The sequence below is a fragment of the Thermobia domestica genome, chromosome 1, assembly GCF_964235325.1.
Source record: "Thermobia domestica chromosome 1, izTheDome1.hap1.1, whole genome shotgun sequence".
Classification (NCBI taxonomy): domain Eukaryota; kingdom Metazoa; phylum Arthropoda; class Insecta; order Zygentoma; family Lepismatidae; genus Thermobia; species Thermobia domestica.
The window spans coordinates 238,471,566-238,484,153 of record NC_137454.1 but is presented as its reverse complement, the minus strand read 5'-3'; positions in this window follow the sequence as shown (position 1 = coordinate 238,484,153).

Here is a 12,588-nt window from a genome sequence, read left to right as displayed (position 1 = left end):
TGTATAAAATGTGGGGAGATACCATTCCCTTACCATCTAACTATCAGCAATTTGATGCAGAACTAATGTTAGTAATAATAGTAATTGTCTGATAGGAAAAAGAATTTTATATATTACTTGGTACAAAGTGCTGTCTTTCGCCTTTTCAGTTTCTGACTTTTCATCACTTTACATTCTCTTTCTGCCTCTAACTTTGTACCTACTCTGTTATACACTATCTTTCACTCAAATCATCACTTTTTGCTGTTTGAAGTGGAAGTCGCCGGTCCAACAGAGGAAATCCGTTTTTCACGAGATTGGTCTTCTGCACGAAGGCAACATGACAAGTTACGACTTGATTCTTTCATTAAATCGCGCTGAAGGCTTTGTTATCTGTGATAGTGCTGTAAGTATTTTCTCCCTCAAAATTTTTCAATTTTTTGCTATTTCTTCCTGCTTTATGATAGAAAATTTGTCTTCTTAAAAATCACATCCATTTCTTAGTTACAATCAACGTGACTCTACATCAACATAAATGGCATACACATACATACATCCAAATGGAATATTACTCGATAGAGGGGGCGCGGTGGCTCAGAGACAGGGCGTTCACCTCCGGTGCTTGGGGTCCCTGGTTCGATCCCAACTCGCGCCGTGTGGACTTTGTAGTGGACAAACACCGTGCTCGTGGGTTATCTGGAGGTTCTCCCATGTCCTCCCACTTTCTTCGTTCCACCATTTCACTCTTCTCTCATCATCACCGTCTCCTTTATCCTAACCGGCATAACGGTGGGACGTAAAACTTAAAGATTTTATTTTATTTTTTTATTACTCGAGAGAAGTGATGTCTGAAAAGTTGAGATTACACGAAGTTAAAAACCAATGCGGCTCTGTATTGGCATCTATTTACAACAGTTTATCCAGAATAATTCATTCATAGCTATTATCTTCCGCATTTGATCATGTGACTGGTTGTTAAAATATATTTAGTTGTAATTTCAACCCAGTCAGCGCTTAAGTCATCCTTGTTGGGATACACAAATATAAAAAAGCATTGAATATCTCTTAATTTATATTATTGCTACTTCCGTAACCCTTTCTCGACACTTTCAATCTTAAGAAAATTTCTGGCCGTAGCAAGGCCTTACCTACACATCGCCCTATCAGTAAAAAATAAAAACGTTCCAAAAACTTGCATTTAACTCTTTGCGGCACGGAGTTCCGCAAACGTTGTATGAAAGGTGGTATAATGTAAGTACCACCGTGCTTCAAAGAGTTTAAAAAATGAATGTTTGAAACATATAATTGCTCTTCTCCATATATTTACTAGCTTTCGCAAAGTCAATATTTTTTGCTATTTCGATTTATTGTTTAGAGATCCTTTCAAGTATTAATATATAGAGTTATTACATTTGTGTGTTCTATCGAGAGAAAACAGAAACTCATTTATTACATTTGTGTTACCATCCTTGAATTCTAGTCTAGAATACTGACTTTAGACTAAATTATAACAGCTCCGAGGAAAGAACAGAGCAATATACGTGGTATTATACAAGGTCTGAGAATTTAGTATCACTCAACAATCTGGTATACCCTTTTCGGTGAGTTAGATTTCGTGTTGCCCTCCCGATGAAAGTCATATTTACGACCAGTACAAAACTAAACAAGAAGTAAGAAATATAATTAAAAGAAGATAATTATTGTCCTACTATGCTGTCTCATGACCAGTCTTTTACGCAGGAATAATGAAGTCAGAAAGAGGGAGGGAGTGAAGTATACCATGGATCACCAAAAACGTTAGGAGTAACTATAACGCCAGCAACCCTCAACGCTGATCTAGTGGCTAGCGTGTGACTTCGGTGTACGTAGGCCAGGGCTCCAGTCATGGGGAAAGAGCATTAAAATGTGAGTGTATTACGGTGGTTTGGATTTCATCTTTAACTGTAGATGCACGTCTCATATAGCCTCGGTGCTAGAAAAAAATGATAAACTACAAAAATGTAAAGTGTGACGCTGTCAGGAACACAAGTTTGGAACTATATTACTATACATGAAATGATCAACAAATATTTGGTATCGCATAGAAAGGGAAGAGCTAGAAGTTTGAAACTAGCATTTGATCATTTATTCTTTGTCGTCTTATACATATTTACCCCAAAAAGAACACAAATCTTCAAAACATATTTTAAATTCCATAGCCATTCTTTGTAGAAAGTATCACATTGACTACAAAAGTTCGAGAGTGAAAACAATCCCTGTTAAAAAATGACCCTTCCTTTGAATACTGTTTCTTTCTGGAGAGAAGAGGAAGTTTGACAGTACAAAGTAAAAATGAATGAGGAATTTACTGAAAATCAAGGCTTTACAGAACATTCAATGTTTCCTAAAGTTATAGGCGGGAGTCTTATTGACTTACATGTTTGTTGAGTAACTGCTCTTTTCCTTCAGTACATCACAAAGTTTTTGCAGCAGACCCTGTAATATTTTCTAATCACGCTACGACTGTAGCTTGTGCAATCAGTAAGGATCGAGCCTAGAAAATTATTTAGAAAGATTTCTTTTTTAGAAGAAGGGTGTATACAGATGTTTTTCAGTAGGCACAGAGGAAATGCATCCATGAACAGGTTAGCTCCCACGTGGAAGCAAAATTGATTGAATGAGTATGTGAATCTACAAGACATCGGTACTATCCGCTTGACGATCATAATAAAATAGGTGCTAACCAAAAAAATTGCTGTCAATGTTAAATGAAAAACTTGTTAAGGGACCATGCCAGTCACGCCAGTAGCAATATTCCTCGTTCTTCGAAGAAGCTATGAATATTCCAGGATATAATTTGACAGCTATTCTTCTACTGTAATATATATCGGAAGTAGTCTCAAGTGAGGGCGTGACCTCGACTGCTAGAACTTTACTGATATATCATTCTCTGGTGAAGTTGCTCTCTGTGTAATAGTAGAGATTCTTTAGTTCTATATTATTGGGGCTGCTACATCGTTTAACAATATACAGGGATAAATTGCACTCGGCTTGCTATGGACTAACGTGTATGTGGCAATCACTGTAATGCAGATCGATTCGGACGCCCGTCTGTTCCAATGACTATGAGCCTATCGTAACCTGACTCGTAAGTGGTTTTAAGTCAGTAGTAGCCCCCGTGAGGTACGTGTGTCCACAGTTTATATACACGCATACTAGATGCTGCAATCTTATAGGCCTATCATCCCTTTGGACGTAGTCATGTGTTTATATAGCACCTTTTGACTTCAATTATGGAAGAAAATTTCGCTTAGTAAAAGTTATCTCGTTGGCTTCCCTCCTCTATACTACTGAGCGCTGCCTAAACCTCTCTTTTCCAGTAAAACTTCGAATATTGAATTGAGGAAGCAGCTGCCAATCCTATGAAATTGTAGTCGTTCGTAAGCTGAACCTTACTGTACAAATCTTCTAAGTTTAGAATCAATCCCACCATTTGTTCTTGGCAGTGGCGTATTTACGATTTTGTTTCGGGAGGGGCTTTGCTAACTTTTGGAAGAGGGGGCTTTGCCTGGAAATGTGAAAATTCTGCAAGATATTTCATTTACTTTACTATACTAAGTAAGATTTCGGGGGGGAGGGGGCTTAAGCCAGGAAGCCACCCCCCTAAATACGCTACTGGTTCTTGGTATTCTAGCTTTCACACATTAAAGTGCATTTATTTTAACATGCTCTATTAATATATATATATATATATACAGTGGCGTATTTAGGGGGGTGGCTTCCGGGCTTAAGCCCCCCCCCGAAATCTTACTTAGTATAGTAAAGTAAATGAAATATCTTGCAGAATTTTCACATTTCCAGGCAAAGCCCCCCCGAAAGTTAGCAAAGCCCCTCCCGAAACAAAATCGTAAATACGCCACTGTATATATATATATATATATATATATATATATATATATATATATATATATATATATATATATATAATTGCATCTGTGTTAATTTGCTGTAATAATGTTACAACGTAGAAATATTTCAATATTTTTTTTTTCGTAAGTAAATGATTAACATGGAGATGGTATAAATAATATATAACTCTTCTTTTCGTAAAGTCATTTCTCTTGAATATTTTTAAAATTAACCTGCATCAAAAATTGTACCTACCAAAGCCTTTATACAGTTAACGCATTACCTTTCTACCTATGAATATTATTACTTATCGGGTCGATGCATAAGTTTGTGCGGTTTCCTTTTGAGTTGGCAACAACGAGGCGCGAAGCGATTGTTTATCATTATTCCGTTGTTTTATCATAGTTTGGAATTTGTGTGTTGTGTAACACGGGTTTTCTTGATTGCGAGCGTATTATTGTATATATTTCAGACAAACTAATATGGAATGTCAAGTTGAGAAAAGCGATCATTTCTGTCACATTTTACTCTTGGAGTTTAACCGAGGATCCAATGCAGCAGAAGCTGCAAGAACAATTTGTGCTGTGTACGGGAATGAAGCAATTGCTGAAAGAACAGCACAGAAATTGTTTTCCCGCTTTTGAACAGGACGGTTTGACTTGTCTGATGATCCACGTTCTGGAAGACCTTCAGATTTTGACGAAAATAACTTGAATGAGTTGCTTCATGAGAATCCTCGTCAAACAACGAGAGAAATGATGCAAGTTTTTGAATGCGAATGCAATATATATGGAATGTATTGTTACACTCATAGAATATATTAATATATGTCTATTTTGTATTTGTATTTGTATTTGTATTTGAACAGAACAGTAGTATATAAATAAAATATAAAGTATAAGAACCTCACGAACTTGTGCATCGCCCCAATATTTATTGAAAAAACGATACGTCACAATAATATCAACTTTGCCTAACAATATAAAGGAAGGAATATGAGTGATAAAAACGAAACTTAAAATGTTTTAGAAATGTATGGCGCCAAGCACACAAAGTAATCAAGTTCGCATTTGGTTAATTTGGACAGATTTCATCTTTGGGGATATCTATCTGAATCTACTTCTAGACATTATAAAATTAACGGATTGACTCAATTAAGTAACTCGGTCGAGGTAATTGCACTATCTGTTGCAAAGAAAGTGCTTACATTTAGGTTATATGGACTATAGATCGCTACTGTTTTTGTCACCTTTATCCAATCATACGTCAATGGGTTGACTCTATTAACGAGCTTGGCAGAGATAATCTTCTCATTACCTATTACAGGGAACAGTATTCAAAAATTTCCTATAATGTCTGCGATATTTATTATAACTTGCATCTGTTGAAGTAGCCTTTCTCCGTTAATATGATAACGTGTTGAATCTATTTACGAACTCAGCTGAGATGTGCATAATTATATATTGCAAGGAAAAAATATTCAAAAATTCACTTTCAAGTATGGAATAAATAAATTACGTCCCTTAAAGTCCTCGTTACCCGTTACTATAGTTACAGAATGACTTCATTATCAAATTCGGACAGTTGTTGCAAAAACAATTCAAAAATTTGCTTACGTGTATGTAATATGGTCCATATATAGCTGCTGTTAAAGTCTCCATTATCCGTCACGATATTAATGAATTGATTCCATTAAGGAACTCCAACGAGGTAATTGCTCTAGCTATATGTTGCAATCAAAGAGAATCAAAAGTCCTTATATGTATGGGCTATAGATACTTAGCTACAGATTCAGCCGCCGTTATCCAACAGTATGTTAAAGGATTGACTTAATTAAATTAATCAACTCGGGCGAGATAATAGTCGAGCTATCTTTTGCAAATAACAGAATTAAGATAGTTCATATCCATTTTAGAGTTGTCCTGCGGAGTAAAAAATGAACGTAACAACATTACAATAATGCAAGTCTCATTGCGTAATTCCTAACAATTATATTAGCGAAATTATAACAGATTTAAACTTCAAACAAAATACTTGTTTAGTGAAGCAAGAAGAACATACATCCCTATTTTCATTCCAATCGAGAATAAAATTACGAAATTTATCCAGAAACATATCAACAGACAGGCAAACAGATGCGATTACATTATATGACACATCCGTTCTCTCTGACCAAAAACATATAACGTATAAGTATTAAGTTAAATACTTCCTTTTCTTATGTGGTTCTGTTTGTTTGAATATAGGTAAGGGTTTCAGTGAAAAATCTTACATCTAGTATGAAGAGTCCCTGGATCAATACCAGACCATGTAAGCTTGTGTGAACTTTGTTTGAGCTATTCTGTTTCTGCCCACGTTTTCATTTCACCAATTCGTTTAAAATCATTCAGTAGCATTAGTCATGAGATTTGTTTCGCCTTCAGATTTCATTGTACCTAGGTATTTTGTGCCTGGATATATAATTTATTAGTTTGACATAATACAAATTGAAGAAGATTCTTTTAAATATAATCAAAGGAATTTTCAGTATTAGTATATGGTAATTTGTAATTGATTTTTATTATGTTTAAAGAACTATTATTTATCAATCTTAATATTTCAGTTTACATTTAAAACAATACACTAGTGTAATGCTGATTTTTTATTCTATGAAAACAATATTTCACAGTTAATTATTGAAATGTTTTAATATCTTCAGATCCATTACTGTGTAATTCCCTGTCAAATAATAGGCAAGGGTTAAAATCAAACAATTTACGAATGAAATCATTTATTGGTTAGTGTTACGATAACAAACATAAATATTTTTATTAGCCTTTGAAGATATGTCAGCTTTATCTTCGTTTACCATTCGTCTAGATAGAACCCACAGGAACATATAAATCCATTTAATAGTTTTACGCTATATTTATGGCATATATTTATCATCTCCAAGTATATTTTGATGGCTATTACTAGTTTTTTCTTTAATTTATAGCGTTTTAGTTTTAAGTGTTCTTTTTTGAGTCTATCTGAGAGGATAATACCTACAGCAAACGTTGTGAGCAATATGAATAGCAATTAATGGCATTACGAATTTTTACTTAAATAAGCATACACACGCAAACACACACGCACACACACTTGCACAGTTATAGGTACATGCGAAAATTCCTATCAATTACTTATGTTGTATTACTATTTATTTATGTTATTACATCATTATCAGTCATAACAACTCTAATGTCGTGGTATGCCTCTGGTGCAAAAGACACGGGTTCTTTTCCCGATGGAGGGATATATACTAAAACAAGACTATAAACAACAATACAACTACAAAGCCGTATCTAATTCATTGCTGGGTAAAGCTTACCACAAATATTCATCTTTGAAACTTCTTTTCCCTGTCGCTATGTCGTACAATGATTTCTTTAGACCGTCACCATGTAATAAGAATTTTTCAAGTTGCTTGTTGTTTTGTTCCACGTAGTCATTATTTCTCCTTGTCATATTATCTGTCATTTTTCCACTTTAGAACATTCGTTTTCATGACAATATCGTCACTTCCTGCAATGACAGTATCTCTTTCGTTAATTTATTAGGTAGTAGTTACTACTTATATATTTCAATATCTGTCTTTCTTTATCATTTGAAGATTCATGGGTATCTGAATTTGTTACTCTCTCGGTATTCGTTCGGCACAACAAAGATGATGCGCATTTTAATGCACAGCATATTGTTTTGCACATTTTGATGAGTTCATCATTTCACGAAGAACTCCATACAAGACGTTTGAATTTAGTGAAAGATTTCGAGTTCAGGTGAATTAGTATCAAAGGTGTAGAAGAAAGACCATAAAATATAGCTCGCAATCACACATGAGGGCATTTGTTAGTATTATTTATAAACAAAGCAGTAGAGTGATTTCAGACTCTGCTTAGGCGTACAAGATTGTAAACCGGCATAAGAATTTCAGGTTTTTCATTAGTGCATTAACTATGAATCCGAAGGAAATGGGGCTCATCGAACACAAGAGGTAGTATTTTTGGGTTTTAAAAAAAATAACAAAATGTTAGCAATCAATTCAACTTTTTTTAGTTTTCTTTTTTTTTGTTAGGGGACACTTACTTAGGTAATTTGCTATACTGTGTAAATAATTAGTTCACAAGTACTTTAGAAAATATTTCAATGGCTCTGAAAAGCCCTACTGGAACTTCCTGGAACCATTTCGATAAAACATCATAAAGAATTTAATCTAAGTATCAGACTATTATCTGGTTAGAATATCAAATCCAATTGTATCCTACATGTCTTCGGATTAAATGAAGTATGTATCTGAAGACACTGCCCAACCAAACAAAAGTTTTTTTTTTTTTTTTTTTTTACTATTGGTTGCAAATATATCTGTTTTGTATACGTTTTTTTGCTAGCTCTACATCAACAAATAATACTATAAGTTTTGTAGGGAAAACAGAGTGTATTTTAGTTATGAGAGTATGGATGGTTGTGGACTAACAACATTTAAAGAAAGTCCTTTGCCTTTAATTTTATGCAAAAGGATACTAGGTGGATTTGAGGAGGCTCATCTTCCTTGGGATGACATGCAACATAAAATAGCTTATGATTCCTGCGGTTAATATACAACTTATTAAGTTCGTATTAATGAAGTTGTAGATTTAGTTTCTTTAGGCAACCATTTTATCGCTAGACAATTGTGGGTTGCATAACACCAAGGCACTTCGGAACTCTTCAAATCACAGGTTTCAAATACTTTCATTCTTTCAGGGGGGTCATTTCGGGAGGGCAAGGAAGCCCCCATGAGTTTTAAAAACTTATGATTTTTAACCCTTTAACACTTTTACGGTCTTTCGGTGCAATTTGTATCATACGGGTGTTTTATGGTACTTTGCGTTCTCCTTTTTAGTTTAAATTCCACGGTTATGATCCGAGACTAAAGGAGACGGCGGTTATGAGATGGCTGATATTGGTACAAATGAAATTTGTAGATTAACATACCATATTAAATTATAGTAGAATGAAGAAGATGGAGAACCCCGAGAAATCTCAGGCACATGGTGTTTGTCCACCACAAGATTCATCAGCCTCAAAATTCCTACATTGATAAGTGATTATTAATTTCGTGGTCAAGAAGCTAGTAGGGGAAAAAAGTATAATTGATTTTCTGAGTTATATATATATAGAAAAAACAGTATACTTCACTCCGGGTAATAACTAATCTCTACTATACAAGATAGCGGTTTTAAAATATTCTACGTGTTTATTGCACTACTTTCAATATATACTGGTACTTATTGGTATTTATGTTACTCATATATCTAGGTAATATCGCACACAGTATGGCATTCTTTATATATATATATATATATATATATATATATATATATATATATATATATATATATATATATATATATATATACTATCTTAAGAGGGTTGTGCGTATCCAACGTTTATCCCAAAAATTGAGCATCTAACGAACCCAGCTACTTAAGAAGAGGAAGATCCTATTTTAACTTTACGTATTTCTTAACGATTGTGAAAACTATCATTTTTAACGAGGAATGAGCATTCTATGAATATTGAGGATGGATGAATATGATGGATGATTCATACGTATAAATAATAAAAACATATCGATATTTCTGTGGAGTACATAATTTTTAAACGCTGAGGTGTCAACGAACATGCCATGTCGTTGTAAACAACTGCACAACACTATACCGTAATAATGTAGGAATTCGTACTTAACGACTAAGGTTGTTTATATTTCTCCCAAGTGTCGAAATAACTGTAAAACGAAAAACAAAACTTTGTTAATGCAGGAAAGGGATTTTGTATGTTGCTAGTTGTAAAGTTCGCCGCTGTTTATTTCTTTATTTTATTTTTATTTTAGGAAATCACTTTTACAAAGGCAGAGGGTTAAGATAGCAATTTGGAAATATCATTTAATCAAACATTTAGAACAAGAAAATGAAACGTTTAGTAAACTCCTTATCGTTATAACTTTTCCTTTAACGACAATATGAAAGAAAAATTTGTAAAGTGCAAAAAATACCATTGTTTTGTATTGATGCCCAAACCTGCCACTAATGGTCACTCAAGATCTTACCCAATATAAAAGAAATTCACGTTTACTACATACCTTTGTACATATGTTTGTCGTAATACACTATTATCAGTTTTAAAGAATAAAGTTTGAAAACACCATTTTCGATCCACTCTAGTATCAAGTACCATATTTTACAGGTTTTCGGTTCCAGAGTTATGTGTGGTCAATTTCTGAAAGAGTTACATACCGAATCATTAGATCAGTTTCAAATTTATCAGTTTAAAAGGTACTTATGCAGCCCGCTTATATAAGTATAGTTGAGCTATATATGGCAAATATTTAAACTAACAATTCAAACTGCCCACCTCTGGATAACGGCTACCTTATTCAGATTGGAATAAACGAAGTGGGAATTTGATTTATTGTGAACAAGAAACTGCAATCGTTGTACGAAGTAATATGTTAATATCACTTCAAAGTGTCACAATTGCTTCATAATTGTGTTTGAATTGGTAAAGTATCGGCAGTTGTTTGAAGTGATTTTGCATTTAAGAAAAGTAGTTTGAAATATTTCTACAGTTATTGAAATTATATTTTGAAGTGTTGTATGGTTCTATTAAGATCATCTGCTCATGATCAATATCTATGTAAAGTCTTATACATTGTTCGACCTCATTTGGTAGAAGGTGTGTGTATACTTTATATTATTTGTTAAGCTGTTAAGCTAAAATAATTAAAGTTTAGATAAAAATAAGACAAGAAGAGAAAAAGAAGTAATATTATATTGGCAGCATTATACGCTTATCACATAACGTATTAATTTCATACATTGATTCATACAAAATCCGTGTTCAATTTTTGTATTTGGAAACCATAATTGTCTCATTTATTTAAATTTGAGAGCTTTATAAAGTAACGAAAAAGAGATTTCTCCTTTAAGTTATTTCGTAATTACACGTTTCTGCTCAAAGTTAGTATTCCCTTATACACTTAAAAAGAATCTCCCCGTTTTGGAGCTTTCTTCTTCTTCTTCTTCTTCTTCTGATTATTATTATTATTATTATTATTATTATTATTATTATTATTATTATTATTATTATTATTATTATTATTATTGTTGTTGTTGTTGTTGTTGTTATTATTATTATTATTATTGTAGTGTTTATTGGATAGTTTATATTAAAATGCTTCTATAAATTTTTAAAGAATTTCTATAAGTTTCCATTATCCGGGTTAAAATGTGTTCTAGCATAAATATATTATCTAACGTCCCGCAAAGGAGCGCAAATTAACCAAGAGCATGTTAGAAGGTATTTTAATAATGAATCCGCTGCACAATTTCTACGTATGCGTAATTGTAACGGGCAGGCGTCTAGTTTAGCCGAGTTTCCTCGTTAGTGTATATATACTTGCAATTACAGAGAATACTTTAATGTCTTATTATAGTTGTCTTATAAGTGATAAAATATTGACCTTTTCACGCAGATATAAAAAGGTAGAAAACAAAATGTAGTCGCTAAATGTGTACATCTAAAATGTATAGCGGTTAAATATTTAAGATCGATTCGAAAAATTTGAACAATTATTGTTTTCCTTTTATCTAATGAAATAAAAATAAATTCCTCTATTCAAAAGGGAAACTACGTATAATATTTAATTCATTCAATAGCACTTTAATCTTTCCATGCTGTGTAGTTGAAGCTGTGGTGTGGTGAAGAAATGTTGAGGTTGCTTAAATCAATAGTGAAGAAAGATTTTATTGACAAACTTTGGAAGCTGGAGGCCAGAGTGGAACATGTATTGGGTAATTTCCTTTGGGGGTTCTTCGGAAATCGACCTTAGATTGATTGCACTTACAAACGTGGAGACATCTCACGTTGAAGAAAGTTGATAATGGGAAGAAGAAACTCACAAAAGCAAGGTCAGCTAAACACTTTCCTTGTCGAAAGCTGCAAAGTTTTCATTTTAACAAAACCAAATTATAGCACATCACCAAGTAACATCTGAGTAATATAGTATAATATAGACTGTATCAAAAGTGATAGCCAAATGATAATTCCGGTTCATCCAATGAGTAGAAAAATGAAATGAAATCTTTAAGTTTTACGTCTCACGCTTATGCCGGTTAGGCTAAAAGAGACGGTGATGATGAGAGATGAGTGAAATGGTGGAATGAAGAAAGTGGGAGGAAACAGGAGAACCCCGAGAAAACCCACGAGCACGGTGTTTGTCCACCGCAAAGTCCACATGGCTCGAGCTGGGATCGAACCAGGGACGCCAAGCACTGGAGGTGAACGCTCTACCACTGAATCACCGCGCTCCGCAATGAGTAGATATACGAAAGACTAAAGAGAGAGAGAGAGAGAGAGAGAGAAAGAGAGAATATTGGAAATTGATTCTTTCAATTTAAAATGGTAGAACTTTTCCAATCACAGCAGCCGTTGTACTCCATACTCGTAAGACGCATATGTAGAATGAAAAACAAACACTGTCAGATAATCAAGGTGTCGCTTTCTGGCCGTACCTTACAAAAAACACAGTTGTTCGAAAGCAGATTCAAGATGTTCTACGTCCCCTTACATAATGTACATGTTTCTTATGGCATTTTTGTATGCTTTTACGTTCCGTTCGAACAGTCTATTGAACTAGAAACATTGCATTTTCCTTTAACG